This window comes from Protopterus annectens, chromosome 9.part0 (assembly GCF_019279795.1).
Source record: "Protopterus annectens isolate FY-2018-M chromosome 9.part0, PAN1.0, whole genome shotgun sequence".
NCBI lineage: Eukaryota > Metazoa > Chordata > Ceratodontiformes > Protopteridae > Protopterus > Protopterus annectens.
The window spans coordinates 27,026,589-27,040,053 of NC_056743.1; the positions used below are offsets into that span (position 1 = coordinate 27,026,589).

Below are 13,465 nucleotides of genomic sequence, written 5' to 3' on the forward strand. Positions count from 1 at the left end.
AGCTGTCTGTGTATGTCTGAGTGCATAATTCTTTTCCCCTTGTTTTGGGGGTTGGGAAAGCAGGTGGGTAGATGTATGGCCTGGTTGAGGGTCACATCAGATAACACCTTGGTCATAAAGGAGGGATTAGTCCTCAGGAAGATCCTGTCTGCATGGAAAATGATGAAGGGTTCAACTGCCATGACTGCCTGAAGTTGCGAAACCCTTCTGGCTGAAATGATAGCTAGTAGGAAAGCAGTCTTCCAGGAGAGGTATCTCAATTCTGCTGAAGCAGCAGGTTCGAAGGGTGGTAAGGTTAGTTTTTCTAAAACATAATTCAGATCCCAGGCTGGCGTCTGTGGCCTTCTGGGAGGTCTGATATTAGAAGCCCCTCTGAGGAATTGTTTAATCAAAGGATGTGAGAAAAGGGGCTGGTCTGTATTGAAATGAGCCGAAACAGCTGAGGTAAACTTTAACAGAAGAGAAGAGGAGGTCACTACTGAGTAACTCAGCTAGGTAGTCCAGGATAAGAGGGATGGACGTTTGTGAGTTACTGCCTCCTCTGGACTGGCACCAGGAGCAGAATCTTTTCCATTTCCCTGAGTAAGATTTTATGGTGCTGGGCCTTCTGGCCTCTGTGATAATGTCTAGAATCTGTTTGCTTAACAGGGGACTCTTGTTTGATTTTAAAGTATTAGCCATGCTGACAGTTTGAGAGTCTGCAAGTCTGGGTGCAGCAACCCCCCCCCCCCACCTGGATCAAGAGGTCTGAGATCAGGGGAAGCTGCCTGGGAGGCTGTAATGTCAGGCTGTGCAGTAAGGGGTAACAATGCTGTCTGGGCCAATCTGGAGCAATGAGGATGGCCTTTGGTCTCTCCTCCCTTATCTTGATCAGTACCTTGGGAATAAGAGGCAGAGAAGGGAAGGAGTACACAAAGGAGGAGTTCCAGGGGAAGGTCAAGGCATCCACCTGCCATGCTAGGTGGTGATACTCCCTGGTACAGAATTTTTTCAGCTGGTGGTTAAGGTGTGAAGCAAAAAGATCCACCTCCGGAGTTCCCCACTCCAGAATGACTTGCAAAAAGATTTTTCTGTGGAGCTGCCATTCGTGGGGGTCCAGTAAGTTTCTGCTTAGGTGGTCTGCCAGGGTGTTGTTGATCCCCGGTAGGTACTGGGCAATTAGGTGTAATACAATGGAGGACGCTGTCAGCCAGAGGTTCATGGCTTGCCTGAACAGAGGGTAAGACTGGGTCCTTCCCTGTTTGTTGATGTACCACATTACATTACAGTGATGTTGTCTGTTTTGATAAGGAGAACCCCTGGCCTGAGATGGGGTTTGAAGGCTGTCAGAGCCTTTTGTACTGCCATCATTTCCTTCTGATTGATGTGTAATGGAAGGTGCTGGGCATCCCAAAGACCTTGGGTGCACCTGCCTGCTAGGTGAGCGCCCCAAGCAATGTCTGAGGTGTCAGTGGTGATTGTCTGCCTGGTAGGGCAGAGGATGAAGGGAAGACCCTTGTTCTTGGCACATGCCCCTGCCCACCAGAGGAACTCGGCCCTTATACAGGGGATCAGAGGGAGAGAGGTCTCTAGAGGCTGAGAGTGCTGACACCAAATGTTCTTTAGATACTACTGAAGTTTCCTCATGTGAAGCCTGGCCAGAAGAATTTTAAGGATGCAAGATGCCATGTACTCCAAGGCTTGCAGGAACTTCCTCACAGTGAGGTGACTTCTGGAAGCCAGTTGGGTAAAGCAAAGAGGCAGGAAGCTATGCTTTTCTGGGGATAGGAAGGCCATTTGGGATGCTGTGTCCAGCACTGCTCCCAAGAAAATGAAATTCCTGGAGGGTATTTGCTTTGATTTCTTCTCGCTGATGGGGAACCCTAGGGAAGTCAGGAGGATTTTGATAAAGAGAAGGCCCTGGAGCAGCTTTTCTTTGCACTCTGGCTAAATGAGGCAGTCGTCCAGATAAGGGTGAATCTGTATATTTCTCTGTCTGCAAAATGCTACAGTCGGGGCTAAGCATTTGGTGAATACTCTGGGTGCAGTAGATAAGCCAAAGGGTAGTGCAGAGAACTGATAGTGTTGTGAGCCTGCTCTGAAGCACAGGGATTTCCTGCAGGAATCCCTTATGGAGATGTGGAGGTAGGCATCTTTTAGGTCTAGGGTCACTAGCCAGGCATTTTTTGTCAGCGCAGGCAGCAGCTATTGCAAAGTTAGCATCTTGAATTTGGGGACCACCAGGAAGATGTTCAGAATGGACAGATCCAGGATGGAGTGCCAAGTGCCCTCTTTTCTGGAACAAGGAAAAGTCTGAAATAAAAGCCTCTGCCTGTTTGATCTGAGGGGACAGGTTCTACTGCCCCCTGGGATATGAGAGTTTGGACCAGTTTCAATGCCTCTCCCCACTGATTTGGAGGCAAGTCTGGGTACCCTCCTGGAATTTGGAGTTTGTTGAAAGAGAATTTGTATCCCTGAAAAATGTTCTTTAAGACCCATTGGTCCATTGTTACAGAAAGCCAATTTTCTTTGCAGAGGGAGAGCCTTCCTCCTAGCTTTTGGTGAGTGAAAGGAGGGCAGAGGAAGGAGAGGGAGTCATTGTGAGGATTTGTCCTAGAAAGATGGCTTAGAACTCCCTGCCTTTGGGGAAGAAGTGGTCCACTGTTTGGTTCTCTGCTGCCCCTGGGTAGGGGCCTGTGTGGTCTGTCCCTGTGGAGCTTACCTTACCCCTGTCTGCTAGGTGCAGGGAAGGACCAGTGCTTAGAGGGAAAGCTCCTGCTGAACCTGGGAGGTTGAACCTGAAAGAAATATTTTGCTGTTAGCATAGATTTTGCTTTGTCTTCCATCTTTTTAAGCACCTCTTCTGCTTTTACTCCAAACAAGCGGTCCTTATCCAGGGGTGCTTCAATTAATTTAGACTTGACATGATCAGGAGAGGTTGTTCCTTCAGCAATGCATGTCTCCTAATGACATATACTGACACTGCTGTCCTGCTTGAGGCTTCTAGGGCATCATATCCACAGTGTAATGAGTGTATGGCCACTTGACAAGTGGAGTGCAGTAAATCTGTTAACTCTTTCAAATTGGCACAATCAGGAAATTTTGAAATCTTTTGTTTTAATAGTTCCAAAGTGTTGCTGATATTTTAACTTATGGAACTGACAGTTGAGTGCTCTGATAGCTAAGGTTGCAGACGTGTATACTTTTTTACCCCATCTGTCCAGAGCTCCGGAATCCTTGTCAGAAGGAATAGGATTCTTGGCAGAACTAGTCTTAGCTCCTTTAGGTCCATGTGTAATAACCTCTGGGTGTGCACCAGGATTTCTGTACAGGTATTTTTGAGAACCCGGTACTCTGTAATACCTGTCAGGTTTACTGGAAGCATGTGGGAGGGCATCAGGGGCTAAGCTGGATTCATGGAAAACATCATTCACCACTTCTAAGATGGGGGGGGGGGGTGGCCAGGGGTCTGTGCTGGAGCAGGTCCAGAAACTCTCTTAGTCGTTTCTTAGACTGGGGGAAGTCCTGAGATTCCCATTGGAAACGTTCCCAGAGGATGTGAAGGGTTTCCCCAAAGGAAAGGTCTTCTGGTGGGGAAGCAAAAGGAATGGATTCCTCTGCATCTGAATTGTCATAAGGAGTCAGAGGTTGTTGTTCCTCTTCAAAATCTGAATAATCAGATTCCTCAGAATCCTGTTCTGTCATAATTTCAGGAGAAGGGTGTCTTTTCCTTTTAGAAGTTGTGGCCTGACTAACCCTGATAAGGGAGATAAGATCCTCTGCCATTTGAGGCATTTGTGCTTGGGGGGGGGGGGTGGAGCAGGAACAAGAAGGTGGCTAGAGGCAGATTTTCTAGGAGTGGCCTGGCTTCTAGGCCTAAAAGTATCCATCAGTCTGAGAGAAACAGCAGTCAGATGAGAAGACGTCATTTTTTGTCTAGATTTGGTAATGGTAGAGGCCTCCTCGGAAGCCTGTGCCTGTGTTGTGGCTCTGGACCCAACCGAGGCAGAGACTGTCAAAGGCTCGGAAGACGAAGAAGATTTCTGCAGCATACTGGACTCTGAAAGGGTCTCAGTAGAGGCCTGCATAGATATATTGGGAATCAGGGGGTGCGAAGTGCCTTACTGAATTCCGGAGAACTGATGACTTGCTTAGCGGCAGAGTCATTGGGTGGCTTAGCCTTGTGTGATCGGTCTCTATCTTTATCTCTACTTTTTTTGGAATGACTATGGACTGTTGGCTGACGGACGCCATTTCGGAATGTGAAGACGGAAGACGCAAATACCTGTCTACAATAAGAGCTCTACGGCGAATGGTTCAGCAATGGAGGACGTTGTGGTCTGGGCCTAAACAAGTGATGCAGTAAGAATGGAAGTCTTGGTGTGGGATCTGCTTTCCACAGGCGAAACAATTAACTTTTTTGGACATTGGTTAGTGCAAGAAAAAAGGATCCCCAACGGGGTACTTGGCTTTAGACATTTTCAGCTGTAATTCAAACTATGGTACCAACTGGCACACTTGCGAACTGCTTCTGCTACGGGCTCCACAGCAAGAAAGACTGATGTAATGGTGTCGGCTGCCTTGCTTTATAGCACTGATGACCTGATGTCACACTAGAGGCAACAGCAGCCAACGCATAAAAACATTAACTCTGGTATTCGGGCCGGTCGAGGGCTACCGCACCAGAAATAACCCACAGGTGATAACTGCAACAGTGAAACAAGAAGAACATCTGGAAGAAGACAAAAAGGTGAATTATTGAACAGTGGAAAGTATCAGTCACACTATGAATGGCTCATACTGGGAAAACTGAAAAACATGAGTCTCATTTTGTGCCAGTCAGAAGAAGCTTGACAGCTGAAACACAAGCTGGTATGGTGAGAAAGGGAGGACTACGCAAAAAACAAAGTGAACTTTTTAAATATAGTGTAGGAAAGGATGACTGTCGATCCAACTATGTGCTACTTTAAAATGAGCTCATGAAGAAACCAAATAAAAGAATAAAAGGAAAAATAAATGCGAGTAAAATCACTTTGTATCTATATAAATTCCATTAAATGGTTTACCATTACTGTAAAATGTAACACAGTAGCAGTAAATACATTTCTAAATGCAAACGCTAAAAGCATAAATACATTTATGCACTTTTTCTGAGTGGAAGCAGACTTCATTATTAACAGAAACCCATTAAAAAGTAAACTAACCTCATTTCCAGTGTAGCACGACAAAAAAAAAAGGAATGTAGAAGGGTAAAATTGAACAATGTCAATATCTGAAGCTGCAGGTAGTGTGGACTGGACTATTAGGGTGTATGGAGTTGCTCATATAAGCATAAAAGTTAATAGCAGTTTGGGTTTTCCCAGATGGATGCACATTGATCAACAACTTAATTTCAACACTCCCACTGTGAAAAAAGAAACTGACAGATGAAGGCCAGTAATTCTGCCTGTTTTATTAAAATTCAGTTACTGGCTAGTAAGTACACTGTCTGGATGCCAGCAAAGAAGAAACTTAGAGACAGCCTGAAAACAAATAAACCAGAAAAGGTGAAGAGAAAATACTGACCTGGAAGAATCTACAGCTCTTCCGCAAAAAGCAGTTCAAGCTCCAGCCCTGACACAAGAGACAGCTTCCAGTAATTTAGAAGAAAAAAATAAGTTAAATGTGCTCACAGATGATTAAAATAAATGAAACACTGAAGGGTTATATCAACTCAAATAACAAAAGGTTGGAAAAATGGAAGAAACTTTAAATAGGTATTCAGAAAAATTGCAAAAAAATCAGAGGTTATAAGACTGCTTAAGAAGAGGGAATTCAAAAATTGGTTGGGTTAGAGGACAGAATGCCCACAGAGAACCTGAGATTTTCTGCTATACCAGACAAACAAGAAAGAACAAACTGTATTAATTTTATGAAAGTGCATACAAGTAACTGGATTGGTATTACACAGCAGGATTTGTTAAGTGAAAGGGCACATCATGTGTATGCTCCAAACCTGGCAAACAGAAAACAGCTAAGACTTGCATTAGTAAAGATACAATCATACCAGCATAAAGAGTTAATCCAGACAAAAATGTGGTACAAGGGAAAAGTGTTAAAAACTGGAGGCAGAAGAGTGCTTGTGAAAAATGCTTCTTCACTGTATACCAGGCAGAAGCAAAGCAAAGCAAATTTATCCCAGCATTCAGGGAATGTTGAGAGGCAGGTATGAGATTCAACTTGCTATATCCAGCTGTCCTCAGAATATTTTTTTCATGGAGGATCCAAGTCATTTTTTGATGCAAAACAGGCTAAGAGGGAAATACAAAACTTGTTACAATAAAAAAGGAAGCCTTCAAACAGACAGGGATGTTGCTTCTCATTCTTCCGATAATAAAGATCATAGAAATTCTCTGACGGTGACACCTTTTCCAAAGTCCCAAAGGAAAATGCTTAAGAGACAAAAAAAAAACACAGGAGTTGACTAAAAGAATCAGGAGTATCTTGGACTTGAACCGGAGTCTGGAGATGGCAGATGGAGATGAAGAAGAATAAGACCAGCAACACTGAAATCAGTGAATAAATGTTAGACTACAAAGAATCAGTCTCATTTGTGAAATATGGCTTTACAAAAAAAAAGTGGCTAAGAAAGATTGGATTTTTGTTGGTTTTATTAAACTTGTGGGGGGACAGACAGGCATATACCCCACTTCATGTCATTAATGTTTGGAATGACACTAAAAGGGAAAAAATAGAAAAAGTAACCAAGTAAAACAATTTTTTGTTCTTAACAACAATATTTGTATAAAACGTTTCATTATATAAACTGCAGGTTATACAGTAAAGCAATTACAGTTATTGTTTAAACGATAAAGACACTAAACGAAATAAGTATTTTTTTCTTTTTAATAAATGTAAGCATTACTACGTAAAAAGAGAAGAAACATTGGTTAAATTGCAATTTTGGGCTGTTGGGATGGGGGATGCGGGAGTAAAAGTACATTGATTAAATTACATCTAGTACTGAAATGTTTTCTTAGTTTTGCAGAGATGAATGCATGGATTAATGCCCTTGTCTTTATCTAATGACGGCTTTATTTTTTTTTGGGGGGGGGGGGGTAAGCAAGTGGATTTTAAAAATGAGAGAGCACAATGTAATGAATAGTTTTCCTATACGCAAATAAATCTTCAGTGTCAGTTGAGGAGCCTGTAGCTTAGGTCAGCTGTACATTCTTGCTCTTATCTTTCCATGGAAACAACTTGACTAAAGGTGAAGGCAATAAATTGAGAGGTCTGGACATTGTTTACTGAAAGATACATAAAATTAAAAAGTACATGGGAAAGCAGCTCAATAAAAAATTAAGTTTGAAATTACTGGAACTGAATAAGAGATAGCAGCTTTTCTGGTAACTAACTACTTTAATGCATTTACTAGAACAGTGTATAATTTAGTTTTGTTTAAAGATAGCCAGTGCACTTTTCTTAAGGCTAAAAGTTAATGTTTTCTGAAAGCATACACATTGTTTTCCACATCTGGGAGGCAAATAAAGACAACACAAGAACAGACAGCAATTAGTGTAATTAGTGGCACAGATCGTAACACGCACCTTAGCATGGATGACTTTAATTTTAGATTAGTTAATGCCTGCAAGTACAGCAGGCTATTTGGGACAATTGTTCCTGTCTGAAGAGATAAACTTTATTATTTGAAAATGTACGTAATTTTGTGTGCCTGTTTTAAGTGAACAGGTTTTGGGATGTTTTTGTTTTTTTGAGGATTGATGTAACTGCCAAATATTAGTGGGTGCATCTAACACAAAACTGGAAAAGTACAGTTGTGTACACTTACCATAAATGTAGATGTTTGAGTGTATTCACTGTTGCAATCATCACATTTGGGTTATCCCTGCCAGGGTAGCCCTCGGACGGCCCGAATACCAGAGGCTTAGTATTTCTATGTCAGTTACTGTCACTTCGGGATTGATGTCAGGTCATCAATAGTATAAAGTAAGGCAGCCGATGCCATTACATCAGTTTTTCTTGCCCTGTCAGGACCACTCAAGTAGGAGCCAGGTTCTGGTGGAAGAACCCCAGCAGTATAAATACCAATATGTCCCTTGTAAGGAAAAAGAAGAAAAAAGGGGGATGGAGGGAGCGAAACCAGGACTGCAACAGTGAATACACTTGAACATCTACATTTACAGTAAGTGTACACAACTGTACTATGTTCTTCATGTTTCACTGTTGCAAGTCATCACATTTGGGTTGATTCCCAAAGTTGAGGAAATGGGTGGAGGCAGTTAAGGAAACTAGGAGCTGGCTAGGATGCCCTGAAAGACTGCAGCGGCAAACCCTGCCCTGGATTTGGAGAAGAGAGGCCGGTGGTAATGTTTGGTAAAAGTGTGAACAGATGTCCAAGTGAAAACCTCCAGGATGTCCCTGGTGGGGACTCCTCTGAGAAAAGATGCAGAGGTGGAGGCTGCTTTGGTGGAATGAGTCCTGACCCCCTTGGGGGGAGGCTTTCCATGTTGTTTGTAGCAGAAATGGATGCAGTGTGCTATCCATTTGGAAATGGTTTGTTTGGAGATGGCTTTTGCCTTCTGTCCCTGTAGCAAAGCTAACCAGCAATTGATCAGAGTTTCTGAAGGAATTAGCCCTGTCTAGATAGAATCTGAGCTGTCTGTGCACATCTAGAAAGTACAGGATCCTTCCCCCATTGTTCTGGGGATTAGGAAAAAGGTGGGCAAATGACTGGATTGGTTAAGAGCCACATTGGACACCACCTTGGGCATGAAGGATGGGTTAGTCCTGAGGGAAGCTCCGTCAGCATGGAAGATGATGAAGGGTTCCACAGCCATGAGTGCTTGCGGCTCAGAGACTCTTCTGGCTGAAGTGATGGCCAGAAGGAAAGCTGTCTTCCAGGAGAGAAATTTTTGCTCTGCAGAAGAAGCTGGTTAGAAGGGGGCAAGGTGAGCTTTTCCAACACAAAGTTAAGGTTCCAAGCTGGGGTTGGTGCTCTTCTGGATGGCCTCAAGTTGCTAGCCTCTCTTAGGATCTGTTTGATCAAAGGGTGTGAGAAAAGGGGCTGCTCAGTAGGAAAATGAGCACAGATAGCAGAGGCATGAATTTTAATAGAGGAAAGAGAGAGGCCACTGTGTAGCGGGTCAGCTAAGTAATCCAGGATGAGAGGGAGGGAGGGAGGGTGCCATATTGGCTCCCTTAGCCTGAATCCAGGTACAGAACCTATTCCATTTGTCAGCATAAGACTTTTTAGTGCTAGGGTGTCTGGCCTCACTTATAACATCTAGAACCTGTTTACTGAGGTTGGCAGATTGATTGGGGCTTTGGGAATAAGCCAAGCTGCCAAATTGAGTGGCTGCAATTCGGGATGCATGAATTCCCCTTCCCTCTGGGTCAGGAGGTTTGGAGTCTGAGGAGGATGCAATGGTGGCAGTGGGAACAGGTTGCGCAGCAAGGGGTACCAGTAATGACGAAGCCAGTCTGGAGCTATAAGAATTGTCCTTGGTTTTTCCTCCTTTAGTTTGAGCAGTACCCTGGGGATGAGAGGTAGTAGAGGAAAGGCATAGACCGATAGACTGACCCAGAGGAAGGACAGGGAATACACTTTCCAAGCCATGCAGTGATGCTCCCTGGTGCAGAATTTGCTGAGGTGATGGTTGGTGTTGGAGGCAAAGAGGTTGACCTTCAGGGTGCCCCATTTCTCAGTTATTAGGGTGAAGGTTCTTCTGTTGAGCTGCCACTCGTGCAGGTCCAGAAGATTTCTGCTTAATTGGTCTGCCAGGGAGTTGAGAGAACCTGGTAGGAATTGTGCTAACAGGTGCAGTTGCACAGCTGAGGCTGTGTGCCAAAAGGTCATGGCCAGCCTGAATAGAGGGTAGGAGTGAGTCCGTCCCTGCTTGTTGATATACCATATCACAGTGGTGTTGTCTGTTTTGATCAGGAGAGGACCTGGGGATAGAGGGGGCTTGAAAGCTATCAAGGTGTGCTGGACAGACATCGTCTCTTTCTGGATGATGTGCAGAGGGATTTGCCGTGGGCTCCATTGGCCATGTATGCACCTGCCGTCCAGTTGCGTAGCCCAGGCATAGTCTGATGAGTCTGTGGTGAGGTTCTGGATGGTGGGAGGGGTGAGAAAGCTAGTCCCTTGTTGTGGGAGCATGCTGTTGCCCACCAAAGAAAATCTTTTCTGAGGCAAGAAAAGTATAGGTATGAGAGTCTCCAGATCTTGAGACTGTTGACACCAAAGGGTTTTTAGGCACCACTGAAGTTTCCTCATATGCAGTCTGCCATATGGAATGAGTAGTATGCAAGATGCCATGAACCTCAGAGTCTGCAAGATTTTCCTTGCAGACAGCTGGGGTCTGGTAGCTAGTTGAGAGAAGTAGGCTGTCAGGAACATTTGCTTTTCTGATGCCATCTGGGATGCTGTGTCCAGGCTTGCTCCCAGGAGTATAACCCTTTGGGTGGGGACCTGTTTGGATTTCTTTTCATTGATTTGTGTACCCTAGGGAAGTTAGTAGGGACCTTACAAAGGCCAGGTACTTGAGCAGCTTTTCCTGGCTGTCTGCCTGAATTAGGCAGTCATCTAAGTATGGGTAAATCTGGATATTCCTTTGTCTGTAAAAGGCAAAGGCCAGAGCCAGACATTTTGCAAAAACTCTGGGAGCAGTAGATAAGCCAAAGGGAAGCTCAGAGAAGATATTTCCTGCATGATTCTCTGATAGGAATGTGGAGGTAGGCCTCTTTTAGATCTAGGGTGACTAGCCAAGCATCCTTGGAGAGCATGGGTCGCAGCTGCTGGAGGGTGAGCATTTTGAATTTTGGGATCACCAGGAAGGTGTTTAGAAAGATAGATCAAGGATGGGAGGGGGGGGGGGCATAAGTTGCCCTCTTTTCTGGGTACCAGAAACAAATCTGGAGTAGAAACCGTGGCCTTTCTGTTCTGTAGAAACGTGCTCTACTGCCTTCATAGAGAGCAAGGAATGGACTTGCTTTTGCGCCTCTGCCCACTGGCTTGGAGGTAGATCTGGGAACCCTTTTGGGGCTGGAAGGGTGTGGAAAGAAAATTTGTATCCCTGGGACACTATGTTGAGAACCCAGCGATTGTTGGTAATGGTGGCCCAGGTGCTTGTGTGAAAGGAGAGTTTTCCTTCCTAGGGGTAAGTGAAGGTGGGCAGAGGGAGGGGAGTCATTGTGAGTTCTTACCATAAGGGGGTGGATTAGAACTCCCTGGTTTTGAAGTGGAGGTAGTCCATTGCTTATATCGTTGCATTCCCTGTGACTGCTGTCTGGGGGGTCTGGGCGGAACTGGTTAGTGGGAGCAAGAAAGGACCAGTGCTTGGTGGGACAATACCTGCTGAACCTGGGTGGCTATACCTACAAGAAATCCTTAACTGTCTGCATAGATTGTGCTTTTTCTTCCATCTTTTTTAAGACCTCTTCTGCCTTAGTGGCAAATAAGTAGTCTTTGTGCAACAGGGCATTCTTTAGATTTGACATGGTCTGGCAAGGGCTATTCCTTCAGCCATGCATGCTTTCTAAGGACAGATGCAGTAACTGCTGCCTTGCAAGAAGCTTCTAGGGCATCAAATCCATAGTGCAGGGTGTGTTTAGTTACTTGACTTGCAGAATGCATTAACTCTTGTAACTCTTTAGATTCTGCACAAGCAGGAAAGGAAGACTTTTTTTGTTTGAGGAGTTCCAGGGTACATTGCTGAAATTGTAGCATATGGAACTGACAATTTAGTGCCCTGATAACAAGAGTAGCTGAGGTGTATACTTGTTACCCAATCTGTCTAGAGCTCTGGAATCCCTGTCTGGGAGGGTGGGATTCTTAGCAGAGGTTGCTTTAATCCCTTTGGGGCCTTGAGAAATTACTTCAGGGTCAGCAGTAGGATTTTTAAAAATAAATTTGTGTGAATCAGGGACTCTGTAGTACCTGTCTGGATTTCTGGGTGCAGGAGGGAGGGTGTCAGGAATTAAGCTGGATTCCAGGAAAACATCCTCCACAACATCCAGGACTGGGGGGATGGCAAAGGGTCTGTGCTGTGGAAGATATAAGAATTCCCAGAGTCTCTTATTACACTGAGGGTAGTCCTGACTCTCCCATTGGAAATGCTCCTTTAAGGTATGAAGGGATTCCCCAAAGCAAAAATCCTCTGGGGGAGAGGCTGAAGGGATGGAATTCTCTGCATCAGAATCCTCATAAGTAGAGAGGGGTTGCATGTCTTCATATTCTGATGCATCAGAGTCATCTGACTCTTCTTCAAACAAAACTACAGGGGACAGATCTCTTTTCCTTTTGGAAGGGGTAGCTTGGCTTTCCCTGATCAGCATGATAAGGTCTTCCGCCATTTTAAGCATTTGAGACTGAGCCAAGGAAGCAGGTGCCTGAGACTGCATCATCAGTTTCTTGGGTGTGGTTCGTACCCTGGGCCTAAGAAACTCTGTCATTTTCGAAAGAATGGTAGTTGTGAAAGAAGACGTCGGTTTGTGTCGTGAATCGGTAGCGCGAAGGACTTCCTCGGAAGCTGATCCCTGCTCAGCGGCTACAGACCCATCCAAGGTAAAGACAACTGCAGGATCCTTAGTCGAAGAAGAGTTTTGCGGCATACTTGACTCCCAAAGGGTCTCGGTAGTGGCCCGCGAATCAACAGAAGCGGGCATCAGGGGCGTGAAAGTGCCTCACTGAGGACCGGAGAAAGTATAGTTGTGTACACTTACCATAAATGTAGATGTTCCGAGTGTATTCACTGTTGCAGTCATCAGACTTGAGTTATCCTGCCAGGGGTAGCCCTCAGTCTGCCCGAATTCCAGAGGCTTAGTATTTCTGTGTCGATTGCTGTCACTCCAGGACTGACGTCAGGTCGTCAGTGGTATAAAAACAGGCACCTGACGGCATTACATCAGTTTTTCTTGCCCCAAATGTCAGAAGCACTCAAATAGGGAGCTAGGTTATGGTGGAAGAACACCACCATTAGAAAGTAAATACCAAAAAATTCCTGTAAGGAGTGAGGGAGAGAGAGACAAGGGGGATAGAGGGTGGGAAACCAAGACTGCAACACTGAATACACTCGAACATCTACATTTATGGTAAGTGTACACAACTGTACTATGTTCTTCATGTTTCACTGTTGCAGTCATCACATTTGGGTTGATTCCCAAAGCTGAAGAAAAGGGTGGAGGCAGTCAAGAAGAATGGGGGCTGGCTAGTATGCCCTGCAAGACTGTGGTTGCATAGCCTGCCCTGGATCTGGAGAAGATAGGCAAGTGGTAACGCTTGGTGAAGGTATGAACAGAACTCCATGCTGCAGCCTTCAGGATGTCCCTGGTAGGGACCCCTCTGAGAAAAGTTGCAGAGGTGGAGGTTGCCCTGGTGGAATGTGTCCGGACCCCCTTAGGGGGCGGATTCCCATGGTATTTGTAGAAGAAATGGATACAGTGTGCTATCCATTTGGAGATTCTTTGTTTTGATATGGCATTGCCC

The 13,465-nt window shown here is 44.9% G+C and overlaps 1 protein-coding gene across 3 annotated transcripts in view; it reads right to left on the reverse strand.

The window, feature by feature from the left end:
* LRP4 (LDL receptor related protein 4) overlaps positions 1-13,465 on the reverse strand; it is a 2,374,694-nt gene that overhangs the window by 1,154,133 nt on the left and 1,207,096 nt on the right. The window lies entirely within an intron of this gene.